The sequence below is a fragment of the Muntiacus reevesi genome, chromosome 6 (assembly GCF_963930625.1).
Source record: "Muntiacus reevesi chromosome 6, mMunRee1.1, whole genome shotgun sequence".
Classification (NCBI taxonomy): Eukaryota; Metazoa; Chordata; class Mammalia; order Artiodactyla; family Cervidae; genus Muntiacus; species Muntiacus reevesi.
The window spans coordinates 31,128,537-31,144,193 of NC_089254.1; the positions used below are offsets into that span (position 1 = coordinate 31,128,537).

Below are 15,657 nucleotides of genomic sequence, written 5' to 3' on the forward strand. Positions count from 1 at the left end.
GTTATGGCTCAGAATAAGATCTTTTTGAATGTTCCATTTGCCCTTGAAAAGAACATACAACCTACTGCTGTTGGGTGGACTAGTTCATAAATGTCAATTAAGTCAGTTGGTTCAGATCTTCTATATTATTGCTGTTATAATATTTTTACATGCTGCTTTACTTTTTATTCTTTATATGTTTTAATATTTTTATGCTGTTTTATATTATTGCTGTTATGTTATGCTGTCCAAATCTTCTCTATTACTGATATTCTGTCTATCTGACCTACTGGTTATTAAGAGTGCTGTAATTGATAGGGCTTCCCAGATGGTACAGTTGGTAAAGAATCCACCTGCCAAAGCAGGAGACTCAAAGGAGATGAAGTTTCAGTCCCTGGGTCGGGAAGATCCCCCGGAGTAGGAAATGCAACCCACCCCAGTATTCTTGCCTGGAGAATTCCACGAACAGAGGAGCGTGGCGGGCTACGGTCCATGGGGTCGCAAAGAGTCAAACACAAATGAAGAACTGAGCATCCACACAGGGACACTGTAGTTGATAAGTACAACTGTAGATTTTTCTCTTTTTTTTTTTTTGGCCACACTGTGAGGCATATAAGACGTCACTTTCCTGACCAGGGATCAAACCCATGTCCCCTGCAATGGGAGTATGGAGTCTTAAAAACTGCACCAGCAGGGAAATCCCTACCTATAGATTTTTCTATCTTTAATTCTCTGTCAGTTTCATCAGCTTTTGCTTTTTGAAGCCCTGTTAACTGTATGTATCTTAGGATTTTTTATGTCTTCTAGACAAACAGACTCTCTTTTTATTATGTAAACGTCCACATTCAATCACATCAATTTTCATTGTTCTGGAATTCACATTATCTGATATTAATACAGTCACTCCAACTTTCCTTCAATTAGTTTCTGCATGGAATATCTTTTTATATTTTTTACTTTTAAACTATCTATATTACTAAAGTTTTTAAAAATTTTATATGTTGAGTATTTTCCCCCAAATGATCTCTTTTAATTGGTGTGCCTAGGTCATTTATATTTAAAGCAATTAATAATACAACTGGATTTAGTTCTACCAGTTGACTGTTTTCTCTTAGCCTTTTTTTCCGCCTACCTTCTTTTGTGTAATTTGAATATTTTCAGCATTCCATTTAATTTAGCTGTTAGATTTTTTCCTAGATCTCTTACTATTTTTATAGTCACTGATTAAGGATTACAATGTAAAACCTAACCTTTGAGATATCTGGGATATTAAACACACCAACATATACATTATAGGGGTCCCTGAAAGAGAAGAGAGAAAAAGGGCCTGAGAAAAATATTTTGAGAGATTATAGCTGAAAAATTCCCTGACATAAGAAAGGAAACACTGACTCATGTCCAGTAAAGTACAGAGAGTGCCATATGGGATGAAGGCAAGGAGGAACATGCCAAGACACGTTAGTCCAACTGAACAAATGAAACGCAGAGAGAAACTAAAGGCAGCAAGGGAAAAGCAATACATAATTTACAAGTGCTGGTAGTTTAGTTGCTAAGTCATCAACTCTTGTGACCCTGTGGACTGTAGCCCACCAGGATCCTCTGCCCATGGGATGTAATCAGAAGAAAAGCCAAGACAAAGAGGATGAGAAAAAAGATCTCCAAAAACAAATCCAAAATAATTAAGAAATGGCAATAGGAACATACATATACATACTTACTTTAAATGTAAATGGATTAAATGCTCCAACCAAAAGACACAGACTGCCTGAATGGATACATTCAGACCCATATATATGCTATCTACAAGAGACCCACTTCAGATCTAGGAACACATGCAGACTGAAAGTGAGGGGACAGAATAAGGTATTTCATACAAATGGAAATCAAAAGAAAGTAACAATAGCAATAGCCTTCTGAAACTCCTACCAAAAACTGCAGAGGAAAGAACACTCCCAAGGTCATTTTAAGAGGTCATCATCACCCTGAGACCAAAACCAGACAAAGATACCACAAAAAAGAAAATTGCAGGCCAATTATCACTAATGAACACAGATGCAAAAATCCTCAACAAAGTACTAGCAAACAAAATCCAACAATACATTAAAAAGATCATACACCATGATCAAGTGGGATTTATCCTAGGGAAATAAGGATTCTTCAATATATGCAAATCAATCAATGTGATACATTACACCCCATTAGCAAACTGAAGAATAAAAACCATATGATCATCACAATAGATGCAGAAAAAAACTTTTAGCAAAATTCAACACCCATTTATGTTAAAAAAAAAAAAAAACTCTCTAGAGAGTGAGTACAGAGGGAATCTACCTCAACAAACGAAGGTCATATACAACAAACCCACAGTTAACATCATTCTCAATGGTGAAAAAATAAAAGCATTTCCTCAAAAATCAGGAACAGGACAAGGGACGTTACTCTCACCATATTTATTCAACATAATTTTGGATATCCTAGCCATGGCAATCAAAGCAGAAAATGAAATAAAAGAAATCCAAATTGGGAAAGAAGAAGTAAAACTGTCACTGTCTGTAGATGACATGACAGTATACACAGAAAGCCCTAAAGACACCACCAAACTACTAGAGCTCATCAATGGATTTGGTAAAGTTGCGGGGGACAAAATTAGTAAACAAGTCTCTTGCATTCCTATACACTAACAATGAAAGATCAGAAAGAAAAATAAGGAAACAAACCCATGTGACAGTAGTCACATCTGAAAGAATAAAATACCTAGGAATAAACTTATGTAAGGAGGCAAAAGACCTGTAGTCATAAAACTATGAAACACTAATGAAAGAAATCAAAGATGACAAGCAGACAGAAGATATACCATGTCCTTGAACTGGAAGAATGAAAATATTGTCAAAATAATTATACTACCCAAAGCAATCTAGAGATTCAATGCAATTCATATCAAATTACCAGTGGTATTTTTTCACAGAACTAGAACTAAAAATGTTTTCAATTTGTATGGAAATACAAAAGACCCTCGAAGAGACCAACAAGGGATTAATCTCCAAAAAACACAAACAGCTCACGCAGCTCAATATAAAAATATAAACAACTCAACCAAAAAATAGGAGGAAGATCTAAACAGACATTTCTCCAAACATGACATACAGATGGCCAAAAGCACATGAAAAGATTAACACCACTAATTATTAGAGAAATGCAAATCAAAACTACAATGACAGCCTCATACCAGTCAGAATGGCCAACAACAAAAGTATACAAATAATAATGCTGGAGAGGGTGTGGAGAAAAAGGAACCCTCCTGCACTGTTGGCAGGAACATAAATTCGTACAACTATTATGGAGAACACTATGGAGGTTCCTTAAAAAATTAAATATAGAACTACCGTATGATCCAGCAATTCCACTTCTGTGCACAAATCTGGAGAAAACCATACCTCCAAAAGATAACTGCACCCCTATGCTCACTGCAGCACTCTTTACAATGGCCAAGACATGGAGGCACCTGATACCCACTGACAGAGGGATGGATAGGAAATGCGGTACAGGTATACGGTCAACTATTAGTCAGTCACCAAAAGAATGGAATACTGCCGCTAGCAGTCTCAGCGAGTAGTAACCAGGAGCACCCTTCCCTGTCAAGTAGAGAAGGAACTTCGTGTCTACAGGAGCAGAAAAGTGCTTAAAAGCCAGGCTACAGGGTGCAAATGGGTGAATTTACGTGTAAAAAAGGGCAAACTCGGAAAAAGGGGGATCTAAACGCATTGGAAAAGACCCTGATGCTGGGAAGGCAGGGGGAGAATGGGATGACAGAGGACGAGATGGAGGCTGGATGGCATCGCCAACTCGATGGACATGAGTTTGAGTAAACTCCAGGAGTTGGTGATGGACAGGGAGGCCTGGCGCTCAGCGAATCATGGGGTCACAAAGAGTCGGATACGACTGAGCGACTGAACTGAACTGAACCTTAAAAATATATACATAACAAATGATATACTGTATTACTTAAATATGAATTTAATAAATATCACAGTGATTGTATATTATTATATGTGATATAATATCCAGATATATATATATATATATATACACACACACACACACATCTGAGTTTTTCATTTTTAAGAAGTTTTCCTGGCATGTAGCTGATTCACTATGTAGTGTTAGTTTCTGTCTGCACAGCAAAGTTAACAGTTGCACACACAGCCACACTCTTAGATCCTTTTCCCACACAGGTCCTTACAGAGCACTGAGCTGAGTTCCCTGGCACCACTGTTTCTTATTCATCTTTAATTGAAAACCATCTTTTCAATTCTGCAATCTCATTACTACACATAAGCAACGCTCAAGTTCTATAGATACATATACCTTTTTTTTCCTGCCATGACACATGGCTTGTGAGATCTTAGTTCCCCAACCAGGGATTAAACCCAGGACGGTGGCAGTGAAAGCACGATGTCCTAACCACTGGACCACCAGTGAATTCTCCAGTCCCACAGACTCTGCTTGCACAATACCTCTGTTTTCATTTCAATTCCCTCTGCCGTCCAGTTCGGACTCTCATTACCTTTCAACCAGATTTGTCTTAACAAACACTTCTGACTCCCTACCGATAAGCTCTCCTAACTCCCAAAGTGTCTAGATATTGTTTCCAGATTAATGTGTTGATTCTGATATATTCTTCTGAAACACTTTGAATAACTTCTTACACTATTTTGTCCAACTTTAAACTTCACATAATTCAAAGTGGTTCAAAAAGTAAACCCAACTTATCTTTCTACCCTTATTCTGCCCTTCTACATACAGAATTTATCTGGGCAAAGCAAAAGAAACTCCTCAGTATTTCTTGGACATAACATTTCCTAGCTCTGTGATTTATTCCTTATACTCAAATGCCTGCATCTTGACCTAGACATCTCAAATGAAATCTCTTTCAGAAGTTTTTTCTTGATAGCTGCCAACAGAGGAAGTCTTGCCATTTTTGACTCTTCTAAAGATCTGAGTATTTTTTAACTACATGACAATAGAAACTATGTAAAAGGAACTAATGAATACTTACTATTGGTGCCAGACTTGTTTACCTCACAACATCACACACTTGGACCATTAAGTTTAACTGCTCACTCAAATCAACAACAAAGGATAATGATAACTTTCAAAGAAGAAAATAAGAGAAAAGTTTGGAACTCTCTATAGAGACAGCAAAAATTTGTCCTTGGAATGGAAAGCAGGAATTTAAGGAAAATCTTCTCTCCTCCCAATACAAAAGTAGAAATACTAGATAAAATATAATAAATACACTTTTAAACATGGCAAACACATGGGGAAAAAACTCACAGAAATTCTCTAAGAGGCCAAAAATGAAAAATAAACAGAAAATAAGAGACTCTATAAAACCCTAAAACTGAATACCTCAAAATAGACTCAAAATACAGAAAGCAAAAATAGACATATCTATAAGACTAACTTAATAAGTTCATCAGAATAATACTTTAAAACTTCTGTTATTAACAGATCAAACTGACAAAAATGTGACTAGTATTTGAAAAACATGATCAAGAATTGGGAGAATACAAACTCTTCTCAATATAGAACATTTATTTATTGAAACTAATCATACACTAAGCCATTAAGCAAATCTTATAAATTTCACAAATATCTGCCCCACAGACCGAATTCTCTGATCATAAGTCAATTAACATAGAAATAAAAGTGAAAATGTAAAAGCTATTTTCAGAAACATTAAAAATAAACTTCCAAATAACACAGATGCTAAAGAAGAAATAATAAAAAGTAAAAATTACTTAAAAATGAATATTAGTGAAAAGAAAACATATCCAAACTTCTAAATGTAGCCAAAGCAGCATTTGGAGAGAAGGTTAAAAATCAACAAGGCCAAAAACAAAGCTATATGTTTTATTACTCTACTTGAAAGACTAATAAAATTAACAAATCTCTGGCAATGGTGCTCATGAAAAAAGAGAAAAAAACTAATAATCAATATTACTGGTATAAAAGGGGACATCTGTGTAGAAAATAATACCAGGTGGTCACTAATAAAGCTTTTGTTTATTCTTTAACAGCAATCTGAATCAAATGCAGGTGGCCCTCTGTATCCATGGATTCAACCAACCACGGATGGGAAAAAGAAAAATTTAATTCCAGAAACTTCCAAAAAGCAAAACTTGAATTTAAAAAGCACTGACAACTATCTACATAGCATTTACACTGTTTTAGGCATTATAAGTAATCTACAGATGATTCAAATTACACAGGAGGGTGTGTGTAGGTTATATGTAAATACTATGCCATTTTATATAAGGGAATCGAGCCTCTGCGGATTTTGGTATCCAGGAGGTCCTGAGAACCAATCCTCCAAGGATATCTATGAACAACTGTATACCATATCCTTTAGAGGAGGGGGATGGCTGGTAAACGATGAAGAGAGGGAGCAGGTTTTGTTGAAAAGCGGAATCTTATCTTCTAACAATGCCACAAGGATGAACATGTGACTTATCTTTAGATCTCTTCGGTAAGCTTTGACTTTTTTTAAAGCATTCAGTTCAATTCATCTATTTTAAGTGTGTCACAATGAAAGGAAAAATGGCAACTAACAGGTTAAATAATTAAGAGGATATAGAGGAAACTGACAAGTGTAGAAAAGAATATAGAAATCAACAACCTAAACAGACTGATAAGCATTAAGCAAGTAAATTAGCCATTAAATTGCATTTGTGTATGCACACTGTCTTGTCCCCACTCGACCCAGAGGTTTTACTGGCAAATTCTCCCTAATAGATGATTTCAAGATTATGCAAAATTCTTACAAAGAATAATAAAAGATAAAACACCTTCATTTATTTAATGAGGTGTATATAATCTTGATAACAACAACAAAAAAAGTACCAAGTACCAAACAGAAAAATGATAAATTTTGCTCATAAACTCAGAACCAAAACTCACCACTGGGGCTTCCCCGATGGTTCAGTGGTAAGGAATCTGCCTGCCAACGCAGGAGACACAGGTTCAACCCCTGGTCTGCAAGGATTCCACATGCTGCAGAGCAACTAGGCCTGTGCACCCCAACTACTGAGCTTGCGCTCCAGAGGCCAGGAGCCACAAGTCCCCAGCCCACGTGCCACAACTCGAAGCCTGCACTCTGGAGCCCGACAGGAGAAGCCACTGCAATGAGAAGCCCATGCGCCACAACTAAATAACAGCCCCTACCTGCCACAACTAGAGAAAAGCCCGCAGAGCAACCGAGAGTCAGTAGAGCCTAAAAGGAAAAAAAAAAAACTACATCCTAAATTTTATGAAGTATAGTAAAGTAACACATGAGGTCCAAATTAGATTTTTCCCAAGGATATATGGATGAATAAACATTAGAAAAGCTACTGATGCAATTATTCACATTAAACAATTAAAGACTACTGGTTCCAGAAAAGATAAAGTAGATGCACTTTCCTTCTGCTAAATACAATCCTAAACCCTGACATTATATACAAAACAAAGCGAAGAAGATTCTGAAACTGGAGAATAAAAAAAAGGACCGACTAGGGACCTTGGAACTCAAGAAATGACATAGCAGTTAAGTCCCTTTGTAACCTGAAAAACAGACTTGCTTTCTCCTCTTAAATTTTCTCAATTAAATTTGACGGTGGAAAGAAAAATTGTAACACTGTCTAATGTGGTTCTAAATGTAATACAGGAAATAGCTAAAATAATTTATAAATAGCTGAGAGTAATGTTCATGGAGAAAGGTAAAATTTTTAAGTTTCAGACTGGAAAATGATGATACCAACAGACTGTGACAAGTTATGTATATATAACACCTAGAGCAACCACTGCTACACACACACACACACACACACAAAGAGATACACTCAAAAACATTATTGATAAAGATGGAATTCTAAATTTTTCAAACAATTCACAGGAAATAGGAAAAAGACAGAGAAACCGAAAGCAGAGGAAACAAACAAAAAACTACAAAATAAAAGGAAACTTTCTTGAGTCTGTATGTTTACATCTTTTGCCAAATTTCAGAAAATTTCGGTCATTATTTCTTGAGTATATTTTCAGTCTTGTCCTCTTTGTCTCCTTCAAGAACTCTGATGGCAAGAATTTTAGACCTTTTGTTATGATCCCACAGATCCCTGAGGCTTTTTGTTTAAGGCTCTTCTAACTTTAGATTATTTTGAGTCTCTGTTACTCAATTAGGAAGTTTCTATAGCTTTGTCTTCCAGTTCGCTAATTGTTTCCTCTTCCCCCTCCACTTTCCTATTGAGCCTAACCAAAGAACTTTTCATTTTGGTTTTGTACTTTTCTGTATCAAAATTTCCACTTGTATTTTCTTTTTATCTTCTATTTCTTTGCAGTGTTTTTCTATTTTTTCACTTGTTTCAAGAATGTTTGTAATTGCTCAGTGAAGCATTTTTATCATGACTGATTTGTGATCTGTAGCAGCAATTCTAACACCTTTTATCATCTCAGTGTTGACATCTATTGCCTTTTGTTACACACCTTCCTGCTTCTTGGCATGAAAAGCCACCTTCGAATGAAACCTGGATATGTTCATACTGTGTTATGAGACTATGGATCTTATGGAAACCCTCTGTTTTCACTGGCTTTCTGTGACCCTGCCCCAGCAGGGGAAGCTCACGGGGTGGAAGGCACCACACTTCATTGCTGACACGTGGAGGGAGAAGTCCAAGCTCCCTGGGGCCGTCACTGACATCTGAGGGAGGAGTCCTCATTAGCCTTGTGTGGAGGTGGGAGGACAAGCTGACTGACAAGGCACTGGGAGCAGCCTCATCACTGCTGGGTGACAGTCGAAGACATAACTCTCTAATACACCTCTGCTGACACCACCTCATTGCTGCTGGGTGGGGATCAAAATCCAGGCGAGAAGACGAGGCTCACAACCAGCGAGGAGGGAAGACGCGCCAGCTCTCTGCTTGGTCTCCGCTGATACCACACTGTGGTGCTGCTGAGATGCTCTGTTCTCGTGAGGATGAATTCTAAGCTCTCCATTCAGCCTCTTCAGGTCCGGGTTGGGGTAATGCCAGTTTTTCTGTAGTATTTGGCTAAAAGGGAGTAGACTGTGTCTAAAGAGTCTCCTATCTTGCCAGGCTGTTCTATTCCTTCTATGCCTGCTCTTTCAGCTAGAGACAGCAGATCTTTGTCAGACTGTTTGTGTATGAGCACCCTCCTACACCCTGTTGATGCCTACAGGCTACTGGTATATCCAATACTCAGTGTGGGATATAAAGCAAGCAGAAAATCCAAGAGACCTGCCACTATGCCATTCTTAAGGAACCAAAGTCCCTAGAGTTCCCCTACCTTTCAGAGTCTTGTGTTTTATAGGTCCAGGGTTTAACGGGAGAAATAGGGGAAAGTATGTTCACTTTATCTTCCTGAAAGTAGAAATCCTCCTCAATTTTATTTTTATAGCCACTTCATCTATTTCTAGAATGAATGATGAAGAGGACTTTCCTGGTGGTCCATGGGCTAAGACTCCCAATGCAGGGAACCCGGGGTCCACCCCTGGTCAAGGAACTAGATATCACATGCTGCAACTCAAGAGTTTGCATGCCACAACTAAAATCCCACATGCCACAACTGAAAGATCTCGCAAAAGGCAAATGGCTTCCCTGGTGGCTCAGCCGGCAAAGAATCTGCCTGCAATGTCAGAGATTTGGGTTCGATCCCTGGGTGGGGAAGATCCCCTAGAGGACAGCATGGCAACCCACTCCAATATTCTTGCCTGGAGAATCCCATGGACAGAGGAGCCTGGCGGGTCACAAAGAGTTGGACATGACTCAGGAACTAACACTTTCACACTTTCATATGACAGCTAAGACCTGGTACAGCCAAATAAATATTTTTTAAAAAATAAATGAAGAAAAAAAATAAATAAATGAAGAGAATGATTAGGAAAATAATACTTCATTTGTCACTATCAAACTTGATCTCTGGCAACTGATTTAGAGAATCTAAAACATAAGACAAGCAACAGTTAAGCTTTTAGAAGTGTTGGGATTTTACTTGGCCTTTACTTAAACATAAACAAAAGTGTGATGTGGGAATCAGAAAGTCACTGTAATCTCAAACTCCAACCAACACAGAAGTTAGCCTATCTGAAGCACTTTCCTCAGCTCTGAGTACCAGATTTTAAGATGCAGTAAACCAATGATAAACCCAAAGAATGAGACTAGAGTGGTTCCAGAAGATGGAAAGAACTAGAGATACTTCACCTGAAGAAAGAAAAGGGGAACTAAGGAAAAAGGATTATGTAATAGCAACTTTTAACATGTAGCAGGCTCACAATTTTAAAAACAGGCAGAAAAGCTCGGTCACCTAAGCTGACTTCTTATATTATACATCAGAATTTTCTAACAATCTGAACTACCTAAAAAATAATGGCCTTCTGTACTATCCTTTGTTCCCCGATATCAGAAGCATTCAAATGAAGACCGTGTGTCCACCAGCTGGAAATATCGCTGGGTGGATTGCTTCAGTAGGAGACAGACTAGTGATTTTGAAGCTATGATTAATGGTGCTGCCTGAAGTGGTACTGTGGAGGTGGGGTGTGATTGCTGCTGAGCTGGCAAAATGCCTGATGTTCCCACCCGACTTCAACAAGACCTTCCACTTACATATCCAGCATCTGCAGCGCCTTTTATTAGGGGACGTGGAAGTGAGTTGGAGAAAAGGATTATGCTTTAGAGCGAAAGTTAAAAAGTGACTGAAGTGAAGACATGAACTAAGGCCTCTCTGAACTTTCCATTCTGTGATCAAGTCTCAGCTCTCAGCTACATTCCAGAAAAGTAAGATCATCATCTTATTACAGAATTACTGCAGACGACATTAATATATGTGATTTTAACAGTCTTGTTTTCTTATAATGGGGCTGTTAGAATGAATGAAGCTCTCTTTGCTAACTATGTCAGCACAGCCGATAGTGGGCCTGGGGTGAATTTTTGTTTTTCCTCTGAACAAAACTGATAAACTAAATGCTTTTTTTTTTTTTTTTTTTTTACAAAAAATAAAAAGTAGCTACAGAAAAGTAAGCCTTGTAAACCCAGGAAATTATACATTTTAAACCTGTACGTATATCAAGGAAAGAATAGAAAAAAATTAGTTGTTACATTAACTAAATTCTTCTAAGTGAACACACTATATTATCAAAATAAGCATATAACTTTTTGCAAAATTAAAGGCAGTTTGTTAATTATTAGAATAGCAAAAAATGGACAATAATATATGAAACTTTCTAGACACCTGAATCTTTAATAAACTACCTCATCAAGAAAGTTACAGATCATTTCATATTCATATCCATACAAAAACAGTGACCACCATAGTTGATCTACAGGAAGTTTTTTAAAACCATGTTTTGAATTATTAATCTTACCAAGCTTAAAAAATTCACAGATTTCCGAATCATCTTCCTTACTGTCATTCTAGTGGAATTTTTATCCGTAAAATAACTGGAAATGTATTCGCAACATGACAGTCCATGGCTTCTATAGAAATAACATTTATGGTGAAGAAGTCAGTCTAAAGGTCTATGATGTGTATTTTGCTGAGGCATGATTCAGAAGATGGCAGAGAGATGTGCCACTTATATGGTAGTGAGTCTACCCCATCACTCAGCATGGCTAGATCAACATGGTTTTTTTTCTTTGTAGTTTATGTATTTTGTGAACAAATTACATGCTAAATGGTATACCAAATCAAGGGAATTGAGGTCTTATGATAAAACCTTTGTTTTTATTTATTTATTTTATTTATTTTTTAATTTATTTTTTAAAAAATATTTAGTTATTTATTTATTTATACAAACACCACTGTATTTCATATGCTAAATGGTATACCAAATTAAGGGAATTGAGGTCTTATGATAAAACCTTTGTTTTTATTTATTTTTATTTACTTTTTTTATTTATTTTTTTAAAATTATTTATTTATTTATACAAACACCACTGTATTTCATATGCTAAATGGTATACCAAATCAAGGGAATTGAGGTCTTATGAAAAAACCTTTGTTTTTATTTATTTATTTTTATTTATTTATTTTTTATTTATTATTTTTATTATTTATTTATTTATTTTTATTTTAAATATTTATTTACTTATTGTATTTATTTATATAAACACCACTGTATTTCATATGCTTTAAAACATTATTTGTAAATTTACATATAAAATTTAAAAAATGATAATAACACAATATAGTAACTGAAAATATTTCAAAATATTTTCAGACACTTTGCTTTTATAAGAACTTATTTTCTCATAAAGGGTAATGTGGAAAATTTAGAAAATATTGAATAGCAAAAATAAGAAAAATAAATAACCCTTTAAAAATACAGAACAATGAACTTTAACAGAAAAGCACCAGTGATTTTTATGGATTCCATTTTAAGATGCAAAGAGCTGAATGAATTCAGATTTTGTTACTCCATTTAACATTTAATTAAATTCAACCATTTATTATAAGCCTACAGGACTGCTCAACTGATTTAAACAATATACTAAAACTTGATGCTTTCAGCACTAAAAAGCAAAAAACAGAATTAACTTTCAGATTAAATTTGAGATGCTCATAAACTGTATTACCAAAACATTACTTATTTGAAATTACTATACCATTAAGATTGTAAAGATAATAAAAACTTAAGTGAAAATATCTAATGATCAAATTTCCTTTAGGAAAACTAGGCAACAAAATTAATGTGATAAAGTTATCATTTATTACTACTAAAATTTATATACTACATACTATTTTCTTGATGCTATCAGCTATATTTCACAGATATATATTTTTAATTTAAAAGTATCATATGTCTGAAGGAACACAGTTTTCATATTTTCTTTTAAATTTTAAGAGATTTTTGTTTCTGACATTAATACATTTACTGATTTTTTTTTAAAGTCCAGCATCTCTTTTACATTATTCGTCTTTAATCTACTTACTGCTAAATTTTCCAAAGATTTTTAATTTAATGAAGAAAAGATTAAGCAAACAATGCCTGGTTCTCCTCTGTAAACTGATTAAAATGCCAACTAGTAATCCTGAAGATGAGTTACCTTTTAATTGAAGCTTTTATTTTAACTGCATATAGAAAGTGAATCTGCTTCTTGTATGTGGCAATTAATATTCAACATTTTTAATGCATCCTGGAAATGGGTATAAATTCAAGAATAGACTCTTTACCAGGGACATAGCCAAAAGATTAGGTGTTCTAAAACCAGTTTTTTGTTTCTCAAGATGCTGCAGTCTAAATCACACTAAACCGTATAATTTCTAAAATCTCAAGCTTGTTAATAACAGAACTGTTGGAAGAATAAATAATACATTAGCACTATTACCTTTCAGTTGGTGACTTAGAATCTGTTCCAAAATGGCTGCAAAGTTCTTAAATTCTGAAGAATCATCAATTGTCTCAAAGTAGGACCAGTCGATCAGGGTCTTCACAGAAAACCTATGGGGGGAAAAATTTATTATTACTTTTAAGTAAATGTGATTCATTCACCGAGTAGGAAAAATGGGAGGAAAGAAATCTAGAGAAATAGTACAGAAATGTTTTATAAGATTATATGATCTGAAAACTCCATTTACTCAAATTCACTCTGTACACAGAAAATTTACAGAAATATCAGCCTTTTTGACTTATATATTTACTCTGTTGACTACATTAAGACTTAGAAATAGTCCAGTGTCCTCAGAGCCATTAAAATCAGAATAAACAAAATGACCTAAATCATTAAGTCCAGAGCCATAATACAACTTATAAGAGTTTAAGCATCAGATCAAAATGCTTTTAAGAGTTTTGGAGAACAAAATTGATTAAGATAGGATTTGAGTATTCATGAAGTGTAGATCCCAAGTTTTTATGAACTATAACAGGAAAACTTATAACTCTGTAGAGTACACTATATTTTTCCTTCTCTTCAGAATGTCCTTTGTCTCTATTTCTGACTGCCAAATACCAATGCATTTTCCAAGACTCAGCTTAAATGCCATCTTCTCAATGAAATTTAACCTCTACATATTCCTAGCTCAAAGTAGCATCTTGTTTGTATTTCCTTGAAGAGATGATTACAACTTATCTTACTGCTATTACTTGTGTTGTCTATCTCTATCTTATTAGAATACAAATTCCTTCAGGGCAGAAGCATATCTTTTGTGTGTTTATATCTTCCTTAGCACATAGGACAATGACTTGAAGGATATACTCTGTAAGTACCTCTTGATATATTTGTAAGATCTATTTTGAGGGAATGGCAAAAAGGCCAATGTCACAGTAAGACAAAAAAGAAAGTTCATGATTTCTATCATGTATACCTTCCTGGACCCACAATCACAATCAGGATCTGGAGCAGTTCTGTTGTCCCTAGCACTTCCCTCATGCTATCCCTGTATCATTGGAAAAGACCCTGATGCTGGGAAAGACTGAAGTCAGGAGGAGAAGGGGATGACAGAGAAAGAGATGGTTGAATGGCATCACTGGCTCGAAGGACATGAGTTTGGGCAAGCTCTGAGAGATGGTGAAGAACAGGGAAGCCTGGCATGCTGCAGTCCATGGGGTCACAAAGAGTAGGATACTAATGAGCACCTGAACTGAACTGATCCCTTTATAAGCATACTATCCCTTTACAGCCACACCCTATGAAGGGGATATGTGAGTGTCTCAGTTCAGTTCAGTCGCTCAGTTGTGTCCAACTCTTTGTGACCCCATGAGCTGCAGCACACCAGGCCTCCCTATCCAACACCAACTCCCGGAGCCCACACAAACTCATGTCCATTGAGTCGGTGATGCCATCAAACCATCTCATCCTCTGTCGTACCCTTCTCCTCCAGCCCTCAATCTTACCCAGCATCAGGGTCTTTTCAAATGAGTCAGCTCTTCAGGTAGCCAAAGTATTGGAGTTTCAGCTTTAGCATCAGACCTTCCAATGAACACCCAGGACTGATCTCCTTTAGGATGGACTGGTTGGATCTCCTTGCAGCCCAAAGGACTCTCAAGAGTCTTCTCCAACACCCCAGTTCAAAAGCATCAATTCTTTGGTGCTTAGCTTTCTTTAAAGTCCAACTCTCACATCCACACATGACCACTGGAAAAACCAAAGCCTTGACTAGACAGACCTTTGTCGGCAAAGTAATGTCTCTACTTTTTAATATGCTGTCTGTGAGTGTCTAAGTAAAGACAATCAGTAGCATAGGAAGAGAAGGGGTAACGATGAGAGCTGTTAAATAATTAGAAAGGTAAACTATGGACTTCCCAGGTGGCGCAAGTGGTAAAGAACCCCTCTGCCAATGCAGAAGACACAAGAGGTGCAGGTTCGATCCCTGGGTCCTGAAGATCCCCTGGACGAGGGCACGGCAACCCACTCCAGTATTCTTGCCTGGAGAATCCCATGGACAGAGGAGCCTGGTGGGCTACAGTCCATAGGCTTGCAGAGTCAGACACAACTGAAGCGACTGAACGCACGCACACGTGCGCGCACACACACACACACACACACACGGGAGATAAAGGAGTACAAATTGTTCCTTAGGTTTTAGGCTTACTGGCAATGCTCATTCAATCAGGACAAAAAATATAAGACCTAAGTATAAACGCAAATATAAAGATACTCATTTATATGAGTTAAACACAGGCAGTCCTCC

The 15,657-nt window shown here is 36.4% G+C and overlaps 1 protein-coding gene across 9 annotated transcripts in view; it reads right to left on the bottom strand.

Moving 5' to 3' along the window:
• LOC136171023 (phosphatidylcholine translocator ABCB4-like) overlaps positions 1-13,470 on the bottom strand; it is a 93,379-nt gene extending 79,909 nt beyond the window's left edge. For 7 of the 9 annotated variants that reach the window (XR_010663736.1, XR_010663737.1, XR_010663738.1 and 4 more), the window contains exon 1: positions 13,356-13,445. The gene's annotated coding sequence lies outside the window, so the exon portion shown is untranslated. Of the gene's footprint in view, positions 1-13,355 lie in introns of all 9 variants that reach the window. The other 2 variants (XM_065939727.1, XM_065939728.1) reach the window with 2 other exon arrangements.
• Positions 13,471-15,657: the final 2,187 nt, after the last annotated feature.